This window comes from Lygodium microphyllum, unplaced genomic scaffold, assembly GCF_053477565.2.
Source record: "Lygodium microphyllum isolate KBCC unplaced genomic scaffold, Lygodium_microphyllum_v1.1.10 scaffold_61, whole genome shotgun sequence".
In the NCBI taxonomy this organism is placed as follows: Eukaryota; Viridiplantae; Streptophyta; class Polypodiopsida; order Schizaeales; family Lygodiaceae; genus Lygodium; species Lygodium microphyllum.
In genome coordinates, this window is record NW_028229544.1 from 272,437 (window position 1) to 288,352 (window position 15,916).

The window sequence follows — 15,916 nt, forward strand, 5'->3', positions numbered from 1 at the left end:
GTGGTGCAAGAGGAATGAATATTGCTGATTGTGACTATCATGAGCATTAATGGTTGCTGGAAATAAGTCCTGAGACATGGCAAATAAAAACCCGCAACCCGCAAAGAACGGTAATCTCATTTTTACAAAGGAAATGGATGTTGTATGCAATTTGCTTCATGAATATTTGTTCCCATGGGATGATTATGCATTAGAATGTTGTTTGCTATGAGTTTGATCAGTTTATGCTCAGAAAATCAAAAAATCATAAGTGTTGTGATTGAAATTAATGGTGTAAAACCAGTAAAACATGCGAAATATGGGGAAATTGGGTGTTTTCGAGATATAAATGGATAATATAATAAGACACACCAACTAAATTTGTGATTTTGCTGCAAATGAACCTAAGAGCCACATCCCACAACTCATCTTGCATTTTTAGTTATTTAATATTTGAAAAAAATTACAAGAAAAATAGGAAAAATGGAGAAAAATAAGGGAAAAATGGATTTTGAGTGCCGAAAATTAAGAAAAAAAAAGATTCATGTTTGTGTATGTATGGGGAGTCTGAAATATGAGGTTTAGCCTCAGTTCAGCCCTAGCTTTACGTTTTAGTGAGTTTTTATTGCTTTTTATACAATAAAAACATGGAAATGAACCCTAAACGGATCAATAATGCATAACCTAAACGGTGAGGGGGTAGAGTGTATAAAAGGTGTTTAAATGCTGAATGAAATGATGAAAATATTACTGGTTTTTTATGCATACCATTTAAGTTTATCGATAATTAAAAATTAAGAACCTAGTAGCACGAGGGTTTCTCGGTGCTAGGTTCATGCAATGTCGCATACGAGCGATAGTCAAAATCATTGAAAGAAATGTTTTCCATATGTGCATAATGCTTATTTTCTTTGTTTGAGCACATGGACATTCACAATTTGCATGAAGCAGAAAATGATAAAGCGTATCAAACAATACCTCCTGGATGCATAGCACCTGTATTCTCTAGATCGTGACCAACGTTGAGTGAGTAAGGTTGTTCCAAGCTGTAGGCTAGGCGTTGAGTCTAAGGGGAAAGTAAAGTGAGGTATTGTACATTCCTAGATACGATCAATTGGTACCTTGAGTGGAAATATGTGTGATATTGTGCTATATATGTTTAGCGACGCATCGAGGGGCCAATCCTCAAGATGTAGGAGAGTCGCAGTGAGGTAGCGGCAGTCAGCCGTGGGAGGATCTCCTATGTTTGTACTTCGTGCTATTTGGCACTATGCTGGGGATTCCCTCTGAGGAGTGTTAATTGGGTTAGAGTTAGACTACGAGACGTGATACAAATGCAAGATGTTTAGGAAGATGATGTATGTGTCATCCACGTTGCTGGCCGCGAGGCCGTGGGGTTGTAGAGCGCATGATAGAGGTCCGGCTAGTGCATGAGCCAGTGCTGGTCCGTTTTAGGTCCCATCAATGCCTTTGAGTCCCTAACTGCACAGTCAGACGTGGATTCTCTACTGAGGTCTTGGGTCATTTGTGCAGCACTGCTCAAGGTACATCTATCGTCAAGACTGTCATGTCTAGTCATCCTCGCATTGATAGCTTGATGATGTTGCATTTTGCTTCGACTAGACGCAATTTGAACACAATGTACATGTGTTCTTGTGGTGTGGCTTTTTGCCCTGGATGGCTAGATTGGCCCATGGAGGTTCTAGGGTCTCTGTTTCTCTCTGTTCGGGTATGGGCTTTTGGTTGCTCTTTTACAAGTGAGGATCCATGCTCATGTAGAGCCATTACTACACTAGGGTCTAATTTGGAGGACCTGTCACGACACACATTTTCTCTCCAACCTACTTGGGGGAGGTGCAGAGGGGGAAGAGCCCCCTTTGCGAGGGTCCGGGGGGGTAGTCCTCGCGGCCCATAGGGCCATTATGGTAAACACCATGCGCAATTTGGAGGACCGTTTATAGCCAAATTTTGAACTACTTACTCTAAGTTTCAGCCCAGTGACGGAACTGTGATGTGCCTTTAGCTCTACGTAGCCTTTGGGGTCAATTTTGGGGTTTAGATGCGTCAAAATTTGTGTTCTAGATATCTGTCCGATTTTGATCGTTTTTTGTACGATTCTCAGATGTCCGATTTTCTGGAGTCCGATTATCAAAATTGGACATCCGATTTTGGGGTGGTCCGATTGGCCTAGTGGTCCGATTTTGGTCACGTCCGATTCTGGGAATCGGATTGAAAAAGTGGTCTGATTTTCAGAGTGGTCCGATTTTGTACTGGTCCGATTCTGGGACTTCGACGGCCTGGTCTAACGGCGTGGATGGCGGCCCACGAGTTGTGCGTGATGTCTCTAGGTCAACATCTACTCAACCGAATCATCCAGCACCTTCCAAATAGGTACAAAACACTACAAGGAAATGCCAGACATGTCTGGAATCACTATGGTGCTCGAATCAAACGGCACTCCAAGGATCTGTGCCCCTATTTCCTTGTTTTAGCTGTTATATGGCAACAAAAAATCCTACTGTTTACTTTTTTTTTCTTTGTCTTTTCCTATCCTAAATGCATACAAATCACAAAGCAATCACCTACACTACTCCAACATGCTTTTCCAAATCCAAAAAACCAAAAACCTACTTGCTAAGGAGATCGAATACCTCTTCAAACTCCCTCGCTTTCTACCTATCTACCTCAAGCACCGTTTCGGAGAAAACCCTACTCCAATGCGGGATTCGAAGCGCTGAAGCGCTCAAGGCTTGAATCCGTTGGTCCCCGCATCGGAATCAAAATGTGGGAGCTCTTGTTTAACGGCCAAGACCCACGGACCGCTTATTGTTCAAGCGTTCCAAGCCGAGCACTAATGGCTACCTCTCACATAGCCGACGTGCCATCCATATCTATGGGTGTAGTGAGCTTACCTCCATGCCGATTGAGTTACCTCCTCTCTCGCGCACTCCGGTAGCTCCACGATCCAAGTGAAAGATTCAAGCAAGCTCCATCCCCAAGCTCCATTGCCGTGAGCAAGACAAGAGAAGAGAAGAGAAGAGAAGAAGAGAGGAGAAGATGGAGAGCTTCTCCTCCCCGGTCCCTCACCCTCACACACTCACTCCCTCACACTCTCACACTCCCTCTCTCAAGCACAAGCTCAAGCAAGCAAGAACAAGAAGAAGAAGAAGAAGAGAGCTACTTTTGGCCACACACAAGAATGAGCTTCTCATTCACTTTTTAACTTTATTTACAAAACCCTAAATCCCTTTTGGGCGGTCATCCCCTTTTCCCATTTTTTGCATGGCCGGCCATAGCCTAGGCCCTTTTTCCGATTGTCCTTCTATCTTTCTAGCTTCATTTCCACCGCTCATCTACATTTACAAACCAAAATGTGGGAGCTTTGGCTCAACCGCCAAGACCCACGGATCACTTATTGTTCAAGCATTCCAAGCCGAGCACTAATGGCTACCTCTCACATAGCCGACACACCATCCATATCTACAAGTGTAGTGAGCTTACCTCCATGCCGATTGAGTTACCTCCTCTCTCGCGCACTCCGGTAGCTCCATGATCCAAGTGCAAGCTTCAAGCAAGCTCCATCCCCAAGCTCCATGCTCCAAGCTCCATTGCCACGAGCAAGACAAGAGAAGAGAAGAGAAGAAGAGAGGAGAAGATGGAGAGCTTCTCCTCCCCGGTCCCTCACCCTCACACACTCACTCCCTCACACTCTCACACTCCCTCTCTCAAGCACAAGCTCAAGTAAGGAAAAACAAGAAGAAGAAGAAGAAGAGAGCTACTTTTGGCCACACACAAGAATGAGCTTCTCATTCACTTTTCAACTTTATATACAAAATCCTAAATCCCTTTTGGGCGGTCATCCCCTTTTCCCCTTTTTTGCATGGCCGGCCATAGCCTAGGTCCTTTTTCCCATTGTCCTTCCATCTTCCTAGCTTCCTTTCCACCGCCCGTCTATATTTACAAATTGCACGGGTGAGAGCCCGGCGCTCTTTTACAAGATTTCAAGGTGCGCCTTTTTATTTTAAAATGCACCTTTCCCCATTTGCATTTGCCTTAGACTTTTAAGGTTGCCCTTGTGCTTTTGGGCTTTTCTCCTATTCTTTCTTTAGTCAGGCTACCTTTTTTCCGCCTTTTCCCTGCGTCTTTTTTATTTCCTTTTGCTTTCTTCGTGTTGGGTTTAACATTACCCCCCTCCCAGACAAGTGCCAGTCCCATAGCACTCACCATCGTAGGTAGCATGCGGAGCTTGCACTGAAGACGTGGGTGGAAGGGACTATTGTGGCTTGCCTTGGAGGAGTTCTGATGTTGGTGCAGATGAAGGTCGTTGGTGGCACTTTGCTGTTCTGATTGGCTGGTGATATGATTGTTGTAGGTGGTGATAGGGCTACTCTTTGTTGGGAATGGTCACTCATAGCTGGCACAGGTGTTGGTGTTCTTGGGATGCTCATGGTGGATTCTGCTCGTGATGATTTTCTAGTGGTCTTGCATGATGAAGTAAAGGCGAAGAGTTCAGAGTTGAGTATTGATGTAGACGTGACGGTGCTTTTGTTGGATTCTTTAATACCTGCGATTGGAAAAACTCTCATGTGGTCTCTCCCTAAGGGGTAGTGCTAGTCTTCTTATCGCGTACAAGACATATTTTGATTAGTTTGGGAGACAGGTTGAACTCTAAGCAAGCCTGGAGTATTGTCTTGCACTTGAGGACCCAAACCGTGTATATACTTTGGTGCAGTTATTATGTGAGTGCTTGTGCATATTTAGGTATTACTTAGTTAGAAGACTGTCAGCCCGGTTCCTTGTATAGCAATGGGTTAGTAAAGCAAGGGGCTAAGTTGATGGAAAAATTTGTAGATGAAGATGGGAAGTACACTTGAAGATTTCTTGAGACATCATTATGGTCTTGTCAAGGCAATGTAGCATAATTGAGCTTCTTGATGTCTTAGCTTTTGGTAGCTAGTGGCTACTTGTAGTGGTTGAAAAGTATGGTGTACTTTTCCATTGTCTTTCATGCCTTGCTTACCACTGTTGATTGTGATGGCATTGAGATAAAGTGCAAAAGAATTGTGCAGGTGGTTCAGGGTGACAGGTCTAACCATAGGCGAGGTGAGCTCCCTAGGTATGTCCTGCCCTTAATGTGCCTTGAACAATTGTGGGGGATGTACAAAGGGCTAGGGGATTAGGGACGGAGCCAACCGACCAAGGTCACTGGAAGTACCTAATTTGAGGACCCCTAGGTGCGGTGCTATGATCGTGTGTGCTTTTTTTTCCTTCTTCATTTTTCTTTTTTTCTTTTTTCCTTTTCTTTTCTTTTCTTTTATTTATTTCTTTTTTTTGGTGAAAAGAAATGAATACAATCAATGCCATACATTGAGGCTCTTAGCCTTTCATTTGGATTGAGAAATGTTGGGATCCAAAGGCTATGAAGAATGGATATTACAGAGATGATTGTGTCACCAGCCTTGATGCTAGAGGAACTGTTGTTGAGATGAAGAGATACACTTGAGATTTTGCAAACCTCTTTGTCACATATGAGACATCGAACAATTGAGGTAGCACTTGGAGTGAGCTGTGCATGGACAAGGGCAGAGCATCTTGCAAATTGAATCCTGGATGATGAAGAGACATTCGCCCTTGTTGAGAGCGTGGCTCCTACCTGAACATAGAGTTTGGCCAAGAAGGAGGAGGTAATTGATGATTATGCTTTGGCCATGCTCAATTGCAATATGTGCTTTCTGTAGAGGTGTCCTTGGGTTCTCATCCAGTGGCGTTTCTGTCATGGCTTTTGTTTCTTAGTATTCCTATCACTTCCTCCATAATGGTTCTTTGTGGGATTAGTGGTCTTGTGGTGACTTGGATATTAAACGCTTCTAGGCATTGACGTGTGTCATTCTGCATTCACTTGGAAAGGCGTGAGAGTACATGCAAGCCACATGCTTCAACTATAATGAAAATATCCAACTAAACAAGAAATCGCCAATCTAAATCCCTTAGTTTTGACTTGATGCGTATCACGTGCACTTGGTCATCATTGCTCATGGGGTGTGTTGGCCTTTGCTTCTTTTGGTATTATTTACACAGTCACAAAACACGTTGTTTATTTATGCACATGTTCATGAAACCATGTCACTCCATGAGGATAAAAACCAATTGTAGAACTCAGGATTGTACTCGAGTGTGACACACATATCTAGCTTCTATGGTAGCCTACTTAGCAATAATAAATATTTGGCAACATCGAGTAGCATGGTGCCTTGTCCGAGTCTACTGGAAACATGTAGCTCCTCCTCAGTGAGAACTTTATCAATCAAAGGGATCTTTAGGCTAGTTCAAGCTAGGTCCATACCTCGAACTATAGCTAGAACTCAAAATGAAGTTGGTGCCACATAGGTTGGGTCTCTTTGGGACTGCCATTTGGCCAGTCGCTCCTCTAAGACTATCATGATTTGGGCTCCAAGTTCGGCCATTGTAGCGCACTTTTCAAACCAATGTTTTTCAAGTTGGCTTCTACCCTCTGATTGTCTCTTTAGTTTCTCTATCTCTAAGAGATTTGGCTGGCAGAGCATTTCATTAAATGTCACGCTTAAGCATAGTTCGTCAGCCTCCTCATCAGAGATGAGTCGCATGCATTTATGTAAGAGCTTGTCATAATGTCCGTCAAGATATTCTTGCTCTTCCCACGATAGCAGATAAGGAAAATATTCCTCAAGATGCTCCCTAGGGAATGTGCCCATGTCTGCATGAACATAGACACGTGCAAATAGTTTCAATTTAGTGTCCCACTCGGTCAAGTCCTGTGCGACATCTCTATGTTCTATGAGGGCTTGCTCGGTTGCTATCTCATGCAAAGTTCTAAGGGTTTTCTTAGGCATTAGCATAGCTGGGGGCTCAGAACTAGATGAGCAAGATTGATCAATGCCAGGATTGCTTATGCCTTCGAGGTTTTCATGTTTCTCCTGAGGCTTTATGGTATTTGTATCATGGTTCTCCTCGGATGTGACCGGCGTGGTCTTAGCATCCTATTGTGATACTATTGTATCCACTCTTGATTGGTCGATGCGAGTTCTATTGTCAGTGGATTGAGTGTTGAAAGCAACTATTGATGGCAACAACTGCTTTGATTTTTCAGAGCACATGGATGTGTCTGAGGTTTCACCGCTATTAGGAGAGGCATCAATGGGTTCATTGGTGGATGGACTTGATGCTTTATTCATCAGCTCTCCAACGCTCTTCATCTCAATGTTCTTGGCGTCCACAACCACCTGTTTTTGTTTTTGCTATTTTCTCCCCTTTTTCTTGGTCAATGATGGTACATCTCTCAACAACTCAGAACCTTGGACTCGGTCAATCATTGATGTGCTTGGTTGGGCCTCAGCATTCTCTTTCTCTAGTGTGTCCTTATGGGACATAGCCATGGCCTGCTCAATAGCCTCGCTAGGTTGTGAGGATAAAACTACCTCCCTTTTTGTAGAGTCTAGCTCTTCCCTTCTATTTAACTCCTCTAGCCTAGGCTTTAGGCGCTTTGGAAGTGTTGGAGTTTTCAATGAAGTTGGTTGCGACACCTCCTCCACACGTAAACTGCTAAGGACACGTTTTGCAAAGGGCATTGTCACAGCCAAGGGCTGTGACTACTGTGATCCCTGATTGGAAGTAGTAGCAGTGAGTTTAGTAGACTGGCTACCCTTGGTGGATTGCGATGTCAAGTCCCTGGGGCAATTGGAAGTGGCCGTTTCTTTTGTTGTCCTTTGAGCACTCATCTGTGTAGATGGAGCATGAGTTGATCTAGTCACGTTAGGTTGCTTAGGCATATCCTTGGGTCGAGAGCTATAGATGGCGTCATGTCCCCTCCTCTTGGAAATTTGGAAGCTTAGATGGAGATAGAGATTGGAATTGAGCAGTCGCCCTTGACAACTGCTGTAGTGCTTCTTGTGTCTGTTTGGAAAAAGAGGGCATAGGAGATCTACGACTCATAGGTGGGCGTGGTACTAGCTGAATGATTTGCTCAAGGCTATTAGACGATTGTGCCATTTGCTTTGTTGAGTGAGAAGCCTTGCCATGAGCAATGTTGTGGCTATGATGCTTGTTCTCCCCTTGGGAAATCAAAGGCTCTTTGGGCACTAATGATTTTTGTGCATGCTCAATGGCTACATATGACATCTGTCTATTTAGCATGCTAGGCTTAGGCTCTTTCTTTCAAACAATCATGTCTAGTTTGTTGCCTTGAGACCCAGAGTTTCTCTTAGATTTCCTCCTATGCTTCATTGCTTTTGATGCACTCTGGCCTTCAGCTAATGGAGGTGGTTTAACAGGGGATTTTGGTACCCAAATCCATCAGTTACCTGCATAGTATCCTTGAGCACGTAGCAATGCTTTGGATATCCATCATGGCGTTGTGCTGACCCTCCATCGATGCCTGCATCTATAAGGCTTGGGCTTCTTTTGGGGTCTTCTATGATATTTGTAAGTCCAAATCCCGTCCTTGGCATTGTCTCTTGACCTTTTTGTTTCACGCATGGCCTCACTCACTGGTTCTCGTTGTTCGACCTGTGCTTGTATTAACTCTTCCAACAAGTCCTTGCTCTTGTCAGTAAGCTTGACTGTTATGTCAGCACCTTGCTTGCCTTTTCCTCGAGGTTTGATGAGGTCACTCTTGCTAAAGGTTATGACTATCCTCACACTGGGTAGTGTTAGGTGTATCCTCTGTGCTGTTGAGATATCGAGCTCCACTCGTGATATGCCAGGGTGACCATTGTGCATTTATGTCACCGACGTGTCAGTTGCAGATGCGGTTGGTACACCGCCCATGAATAATAGCTACATGACGGCTATCCTTATCTACTCTAGTTCGTGGCTGAGTTTGTATGCCACCTTAGTTAGTTGAGTTTGGTTTGAGACCCATATATAGGGTTCTTCTATTTCTTTGTACTAGAGTTCTTTTGGCTTACACAACTAAGAACATGAAAAACTATTTTCAGCCTCCACCCTTGTGTGTATTCCCCCATTGTGCAAGCAAGAAACCTACAAGTGAGACTCCTTCCTTCTCTCCCACAACCTTGACATGGTATTAGAGCCTTGTTCGTGGTAAGGAGCTCAAGAAAGCAAGCCAAGCTCGCGGTGTTCTGGTAAGAGGAGCAGTGTTGCTTTCATTTTCTGTTTTGGGAGCAGATCTCTACAAGCAGCACAGCCGAAAATTGCAAGAGTGCATTGTCTCAGGTTGAGACGCCTTTCGCGGTGAAGCAAGAGGGTAGTATATAATGCGGGAGAGGGCTTTAGCCCTTGGCGACCCTGTTTTTTTGATTTGAGGCCATTTCGGGGCCTGTTTTGGAGGCGGAAGTTTTCAGCACACACTGAGGAAAAGGCCCTGTTTTATGCTGTGCGACCACTGTTCTACAGGTCGGTGAAAAGTTACCACAGAAATTGCATCGTAAGCTTGTGTGCAGAGACATTGGGAGTTACAGAATCATCCTTGGTTCCTGTTTATGCAAAATCGTCACTAGGAAGTGACTGTGTGGTCAAATACCACTTTCGCTAGTTTTGCAGATTTGCCCTTGTGAGGGTGAAGCTGTGTTTTTTGCAGCGACAGAATTTTTTGTAGTGTTCTGTAATGGCGTCTGATTCTCTTTCACAGATTGTAACTGAAAAGATTGACAAGAACAACTTCCAAGCATGGGAGTTTAGAATGACGAATTTCCTTATGGGAAAAGGATATTGGGAATTTGTTGCAGGAAATGAAGAAGAACCAGTTCTTCCTGATGTTCCCAATCAACAGCAAATGCAGGCATTTAAAGCATGGCATGAGAGAGCCAGGAAAGTTATGTATTGGCTGTCTATCAGTATTTCAGACTCTATGATTGTGCATATTCAGGATGCAAGTACGCCAAAGGAGGCATGGAATACTTTGTAAAAAATTTATAGCACAAATACGCAAGCCAGGAAAATGCAGCTCAAGCAAGAGTTTCATAATGTGCAAAGAGAAAGTATGAGCATCAATGACTACCACATGAAGGTGAAGAAGATTGCAGATGCACTTGCTTCCATTGGGTCGCCAGTGGAAGATGATGATTTAGTTTCTGTGACCTTGAATGGTCTAGGAAAGGATTATGCACAGTTTCGAACATCCATTTCCGTCCGTGAAAGATTTCTTGATTTTGAGGAGTTGATTGCTCTTCTAATTTCTGAGGAGCAGAGAAATGGTGGTGCATCTTCTTCAGGAGGAACTTCAAAAGAAGCTGTCTTCTACTCAAATGCTAGAAGAGGTAGAGGCAGAGGTAGAGGAGGCCAATTTGGAGGCCGTGGTAGAAATCAGAATATGCAGCAAACTCAAGAAAACCAGTGCTATGGAGGAGGACGTGGTAACTCTAGAGGCAGGGGGAGCCAAAGAGGTCGTGGTGGATGGCAAAGAGGCCAAAATGCAAACAGCAATGTTGAATGCTACTACTGTGGAAAATGGGTCATATGGCTAAAGACTGCTATAAAAAGCAGAATGATATCATGAATGGAAAATTGCAACAAGGGAATTATGCATCTTCTAGTAGACAGGGTGATGACAGAAATGAGCATTTGTTTATGGTGCAGCACATGAACAATCTTGTGACAAGTGCAGAAGAAAGCAACGATGTATGGTATGTTGACTCAGGTGCATCAAACCACATGACAGGTCATCCAGAATGGATGGAGGATGCAAGAAAAATGGAAAAACCAGGATTTGTGGAGACTAGTGATGATACTGCACATCCTATTGTGTAGATTGGAAAAATTCCTTTGTCTATGCAGGATGGGAAAAAGAAATACCTGTCCGATGTATTCCATGTCCGAATATCACCAAGAATCTGGTTTCTGTTGGTCAAATGGTTGAGTAGGGCTTGCACGTCAGATTTAATCCTCATGGATGCTTTGTTGAGGATATGAAAAATAAAGGTTGCTTGATAGCAAAAGGAAAGAAGAAGGGCAGAATGTTTACATTGGATACAGACATGCTTGAATTGAGTGCAGCAATGTTTGCACATGGGACCGGTGTAGTTGCAGATATTGATATCTAGCATAAACGCATTGGTCATGTTAATGTACAATGACTTAAATCAATGCGGGCCCAAAATATTGTTGCAGGATTGCCTAAATTCAAGGTTGCAGAAATGCATAAGGTATGTGAAGCCTGTCAATTTGGAAAACAGGCAAGGAAACCATTTCCTAGACATGTTCAAGAGAGTGAGAAGCCATTGGAATTAATCCACTCTGATGTGTGGACTACTAAAGCTGCATCTCTTGGAGGCTGTCATTATTTTGTCACTTTTATTGATGACTATAGCAGAAAAGTTTGGGTGTATTGTATGAAAAAGAAAAGTGAAGTTTTTGGGCATTTCAAAACTCTTAAAGCTATGGTTGAAAAAGAAAAAGGCCTACAAATAAAATGCCTAAGGTCAGATGGAGGGGAGAGTACCTCTAAAATGATTTTGCAAGGTTCTTGCAGGAGCATAACATAAAGCAGCAATATTCATGCAGTCATACCCCACAACAAAATGGAATTGCAGAAAGGAAAAACAGGCATATTGAAGAGGTATCTCGTGCCATGCTCAACGAAAAAGACTTACCAGATTTTTACTGGGCTGAAGCAGTTGCTACAGTAGTCTATATAATGAACAGGACTCCCACTGCAGCAATACATGGGATGACTCCAGAGGAGAGGTATACTGGTAGGAAACGAGATATTTCTCATTTGAAAATTTCTGGTTGCATTGCCTATGTACATGTGCCAGATGAGTTGAGATCCAAGTTGGATCCAAAAGTTGAGAAGTGCATCTTTATTGGTTACTCTCTACAACAAAAAGGATATAGATGCTATAACCCTTCTAATCGTAAGTTTACAGTGAGCAGATATATTTTTTTTGATGAGATGACTAGCTAGTATAAACCAGTAAATGTGATTGATGATGTAGATGCGCAAAATGGTAATGCTACACAGAATTCACAGCAGCAGTCACAAAATATTAGTGGACCTGGAGCGTCCTCTAGCAGTGGTTCACATTCTTCGCCATGGACAGGCAGATTGAGATCATGAGAATCTTCTCAAAGCAATGTAGATAGTGGTATGCAGGTATCACGAAAAGGAAAAGAGAAGGTTGATCAGCCCATGTTTGATGTGAATGCAGGTCACTCTTATGTGGATGTTGAATCCAGTGGCTCAGAACAGAGCATTGATGATGAGTTGGGTATTCCTTCTATTGTTACACCTGGAGTAAGGAAGACCAGGGATGTTTTGAGAGCACTTGGAAGTGAACCTATTTTGCGCAGGTCTACGAGAGCTAAGTATCCTGTGGATAGGCTAAAATATGATGGATTTACAGCCATTCACTATGCATATATGGTCAAAGTGATACAAGAACCAAAACCCACTTCTTTTGAGCAAGCCATGGGAAAAGAAAAATGGGAGAAAGCCATGGATGAAGAAATGGATGCCTTGGAAGCAAATGCTACATGGGAATTGGTACCTTTGCCTAAAGGTAAGAATGCAATTGGCTGTAAGTGGGTTTATAAGGTGAAGCACAATGCAGATGGTTTTGTGAACAGACACAAGGCAAGATTAGTAGTCAAGGGGTATGCACAAACATATGGCATTGACTATGAAGAAACATTCAGTCCGGTTGCAAGGATGGCAACCGTAAGAGAAGTCATTGCTATGGGTGCATCAAAGGGATGGTTTTTACATCAGATGGATGTAAAGAATGCCTTCTTGCATGGTGATTTGCAAGAAGAGGTCTATATGGAGCAGCCACCAGGTTATGTGCATACTGTTCATCCTGAGTTTGTTTGTAGGTTGAAGAAAGCCTTGTATGACTTGAAGCAAGCACCTAGAGCATGGTCTAGGACAGTATCTTGTCACTATTGAATTTCAGATTTCCAAGGTAGATTTCTCACTTTATGTGAAAAAAACAGAGAAAGGTATTATGCTACTTGTCATTTATGTTGATGATTTGATTATGACAAGTGATAGTGATGAAGATATCCTTCATGTGAAAATGCTACTGAAGCAGAAGTTTGAGATGAAGGATTTGGGAGAGCTGCGTTATTTCTTGGGCATTGAGGTGATTAGATCACCAAGTGGGATACAGCTCTTGCAGAGGCAGTATGGATTGGACATGCTGTCCAAATATGGGATGACAGGCTGTAAGCCTATTTCAATTCCTTTGGAGCAGAATTTGAAGCTGAGCGCAGATGCAGGTGAGCTTCTGGAAGACCCTACTATGTACAGACGCATAGTAGGAAGCTTGATTTATATGACTATTACCAGGCCAGATTTGAGCTATGTTATTGGATTGGTAAGTCAGTTTATGCAGGCTCCAAGGAAACCGCATTTGGATGCGGCTAGATGCATACTCAGGTATGTGAAGTCCACATTGCAGTATGGACTATTTTATGAGACTGGGGTTCAGATACAGTTGCATGGATACACTGATGCTGATTGGGCTGGTAGCATTTCTGATAGACGATCTACTATTGGATATGTGTTCTCTTTTGGGAGTGCTGCAGTCACTTGGAGCAGCAAGAAACAACCTACAGTTGCCTTGTCCAGCACAGAGGCTGAGTACAGGGGTGCAGTAATGGCTGCATGTGAGGTAGCTTAGTTGCATAAGCTACTTTATGATATGCATCAGCCTACAGATGGGCTAGTTGTCATTTATTGTGACAACATGAGTAGTATACACTTGGCAAATAACCCAGTCTATCATGCTAGAACAAAGCACATTGAGGTGCATTATCACTATGTGTGGGAGAGGGTTTTACTAGGTCTTATTGATCTAGTTTATGTCAGCACAGAGGATTAGGTAGCTGACATATTCACAAAGGCATTGGGCGCAGAGAAGTTGCGCAAGTTCAGAGACCTGCTTGGTGTGCAGGAATTGGAATTGATCTCAAGGGGGAGTGTTGAGATATCGAGCTCCACTCGTGATATGCCAGGGTGACCGTTGTGCATTTATGTCACCGACGTGTCAGTTGCAGATGCGGTTGGTACACCGCCCATGAATAATAGCTACATGACAGCTATCCTTATCTACTCTAGTTCGTGGCTCAGTTTGTATGCCACCTTAGTTAGTTGAGTTTGGTTTGAGACCCATATATAGGGTTCTTCTATTTCTTTGTACTAGAGTTCTTTTGGCTTTCACAACTAAGAATAAGAAACTGTTTTCAGCCTCCACCCTTGTGTGTATTCCCCCATTGTGCAAGCAAGAAAGCTACAAGTGAGACTCCTTCCTTCTCTCTCACAATCTTGACATGTGCTACATAGTCGGCCTCACACTTGGTCGCCCTTTTGAAGGGTCTTCCTAGGAGGGTTTCTTTCCTGCAGCTAGCACTATTTGGAGGAACATGAAATAGGATACGCAAGCTTTCCATTTTAATTATCGCAAGGATTTTGCACTTTCCTATGAGTGCTTGTGGGTATCCCCCATAAGGGCTAAGAGTTGCACTAGTCGGTAAGAGCTTTGGTCGGCCTAGTAGAGTCCATGATTCATAGGTCAAGATATTAAAATATGCTCCTTCATCAATCAGAGCATCGATAGTATGCTCTCTTTTCGCGGTGAGTTTGACCCTAAGATAAGCAGGTGGTACTATGTCTTCATCTTTCGGGTCTTGGCTTGTAAATTTAAGCCTTCTGACAGATGCCTTTGAGTCCCTAACTGCACAGTTAGACGTGGATTCTCTACTGAGGTCTTGGGTTGTTTGTGCAGCGCTACTCAAGGTACATCTATTGTCAGGACTGTCATGTCTAGTCATCCTCACATTGATAGCTTGATGATGTTGCATTTTGCTTCGACTAGACGCAGTTTGAACACAATGTACATGTGTTCTTGTGGTGTGGCCTTTTTGCCTTGGATGGCTAGATTGGCCCATTGAGGTTCTAGGGTCTCTGTTTCTCTCTGTTCGGGTATGGGCTTTTGGTTGCTCTTTTACAAGTGAGGATCCATGCTCATGTAGAGCCATTACTACACTAGGGTCTAATTTGTAGGACCTGTAACGACACGCATTTTCCCTCCAACCTACTTGGGGGAGGTGCGGAGGGGGCAGAGCCCCCTCTGTGGGGGTCCGGAGGGGGTAGTCCTCGCGGCCCATAGGGCCGTTATGGTAAACACCATGCGCAATTTGGAGGACCATTTATAGCCAAATTTTGAACTACTTGCTCTAAGTTTCAGCCTAGTGATGGAAGTATGATGTGCCTTTAGCTCTACGTAGCCTTTGGGGTCATATTTGGGGTTTAGATGCGTCAAAATTTGTGTTCTAGATACCTGTCCGATTTTGACAGTTTTTTGTCCAATTCTCGGATGTTCGATTTTCAGGAGTCCGATTATCAAAATTGTGTTGAGATATCGAGCTCCACTCGTGATATGCCAGGGTGACCGTTGTGCATTTATGTCACCGACGTGTCAGTTGCAGATACGGTTGGTACACCGCCCATGAATAATAGCTACATGACAGCTATCCTTATCTACTCTAGTTAGTGGCTCAGTTAGTATGCCACCTTAGTTAGTTGAGTTTGGTTTGAGACCCATATATAGGGTTCTTTTATTTCTTTGTACTAGAGTTCTTTTGGCTTACACAACTAAGAAGAGGAAAACTGTTTTCAGCCTCCATCTCTGTGTGTATTCCCCCATTGTGCAAGCAAGAAAGCTACAAGTGAGACTCCTTCCTTCTCTCCCACAATCTTGACATGATATCAGAGCCTTGTTCGTGGTAAGGAGCTCAAGAAAGCAAGCCAAGTTCACGGTGTTTTGGTAAGAAGACCAGTGTTGCTTTCATTTTTCTGGTGTGGGAGCAAGTCTCTGCAGGTAGCATAGCCGGAAAGTGCAGGAGTGCATTGTCTCAGGTTGAGACGCTCTTCGCGGTGAAGCAAGACCCTGTTTTTTTTATTTGAGGCCATTTCGGGGCCTGTTTTGGAGGCGGAAGTTTT